We start from the raw sequence: 2,457 nt of genomic DNA, 5'->3' as shown, positions 1-2,457 counted from the left end.
CTTTGAATGACAGGCGATATAGATCGAGATGTATGAGGGAACGGAAAATAAATGCTCAAACATAATTTCGATGATATGTAATATATAAAATATCTTGTTAAACGGTATGACTCCGTAATACGAACTTCCCGGAAAATTTCACAAACAAAAAGTTAATTTGAAATACCCAACCCATGCCTGCAAATTTGTAACCAACCAAACGTGGTCTTCACTTTTATCCCGAAAACGACCAATCTTCAAACAAATCAGACCAATTTCTGACGGTGAGGATTGATTGAATATCCATGTATCATAAAACAAATGTTAAAACTTGGAAAACGTTTCAAATCCAATGGTATTTCACATTTGTTTTCCTTCCAGGTTCGACCTTTTCAATTCCAATGCGATTAATGGCGAACAGTGTATTTTGTTTAAGTATACATGTACTGTTCAATTTGAACATTAACTATTGTTTGGATGTATTATTAAAAGTTTATCAATATTTTTCTCTAAAACACGAGTAAATATTAAACTATAATAAAGCTCTAAGATAACTATAATCCAAAAGCAGGATATGAAAATGACAGCTACCTCGCAAAATAGTTAAATAGTTGAAAAAAACTATACAGCTCGGAAAATAAGCATAAAATACAAATATATCTGTTACACAAATTTGTATTTCTGTTTCATTCAGGTATAGTCAGCCATTCACCGAAATTGAAATACTTACTTCAATTGTAGACTTCCAAACATACATAAGACCGACGAAGAAGAAAGGACGACTAGTTCAAAGGGGCTTGATTGGGCTATACCAGGGGAGTTAATTTCATTAATCAACAATTACCAATCTGTTTGGGGTTCATGTACTTCAGTCTCTCAAAGTATGCCATCTCGGCGAATTCGATTAAAATCGGAATATTCTTCATATATTGCCCAAAAGTAATGTTATCTAGTTAAATTGAAGAGGACGAAATTGACACCAATATTGTGTATTTGCTTTATCGATAAAAGTGGGGGTAAATAAAAACGAAACGGATATCAGTGACATGTAACAATTCGATGTAACAAGAGCACATGCAGTTTGAACAGATGTGTGTTCGTTGTTTGTTCTTTACCAGTAATTGTACAAGCTTTGTACATTTTTTTGTATAAATGAAATAAACAGAGAAAAGAGGAATTTCCTTGCCATCATTTATTCTTACGTAATACACCTAGTTATAAAGCGTATTATGGAAAACCAAACAGCTGCTTTAAACCAGTTGATTGTACCTATGAATTAAAGCAAGCGTTTCATCATGTGTGATAGACAATTTGCTAGTTGAACTCAAGACGTCATGAACTGAGATAGGTTAGGCAGAAGACAATACTATGAGCACTGTTGTATATAACTTGGCTGTCGTACTCTATAAAGGAGCCCGTTGATTGTCGATGCCGTTGAAAGAGACACATACGTTAACCCTCGAGGCATGAACTATACTTTGTCGTTCTTAAATCTGAGTTATGCCCATAAAGAAAAAAATGTTTGCAAATACCACGGAGACAGTGAAGGACATTTATGCATCGAAAAAACATCTCATTATCGGCGTTGTTTTCATGTTTTCATTCATCACTGTTCTTGAAAATGTTTTAATAATAGCAGCAGTTTTTAAAGGATAATATTTACGGACGGTGACGAACTACATGATGTGTCTCTAGCATTTGTGGATGTGATGATCGGTGGAATTGTTATGCCTTTCAGAATAAGTTTTGAGATTAACAATCATGTTCGGTATTACGGACACGCTTGGTTTGATCTCCGGCATTCATTCGACGTGTTAGGAAGCAAAGCTTCCATTTTAAATTTGTGCACAATACCTTTGGATCGTTACTGGGCGATCATATTTATCCAAATCGGATGACACCGTACAGGGTGTCCTTTCTCATTACATTCCTGTGGCTTTGTAAGCAGTAAGTCCGCCTAGAATACCAAATTATCAGTGCGTGTTTACTGAGGATAGTGCATATTTGATATTCTCAAATAAGGTGTCATTTTATTGTCCGACCATAATAATGCTATTCGTGTATATTCAAATATATCGTGCAGCTAGAAATCAAAGACAATGCATTTAAAAGTGGGACAACGGTGTTGAAATCACATCGGTTGTTCGGTACCAGCGGTGTGATGACATTACGAATACATCGCGGCGGAACTGCCAAGTTGCAGTCGTTGTAACACAATGCGGTCTTGCATATTCACGTGAGCACATATTGGGGAAATACCTGAGCTACGAAGCTAGCCAGGTGAGGTCACGTGTATATGACGTAAGCAATATGTTGTGCTTTGGACCGTCTGCCCGTAGCCTGGAAGTCTGGTTCGGACTTCCAAGCTATGAAGTCGGACATTTGCTTCTGAGTTGAAATATGGTTTTAAAATTCCACCATTGTGTTGCTTGTTAATAAAATGTAGAAAGTTTGCGAACTTATTAAAAAAAACATGTG

At 36.1% G+C, this 2,457-nt stretch overlaps 1 pseudogene; it reads left to right on the top strand.

The window, feature by feature from the left end:
- The first annotated feature begins 1,497 nt into the window (after nt 1–1,497).
- LOC128210458 (dopamine receptor 2-like) lies at nt 1,498–2,191 on the top strand (annotated as a pseudogene).
- The last annotated feature ends 266 nt before the right edge of the window (nt 2,192–2,457 follow it).

Source organism: Mya arenaria, chromosome 12 (genome assembly GCF_026914265.1).
Source record: "Mya arenaria isolate MELC-2E11 chromosome 12, ASM2691426v1".
Classification (NCBI taxonomy): domain Eukaryota; kingdom Metazoa; phylum Mollusca; class Bivalvia; order Myida; family Myidae; genus Mya; species Mya arenaria.
The sequence above is the reverse complement of the archived record's forward strand: the minus strand, read 5'-3'. Positions and strand labels throughout refer to the sequence as shown.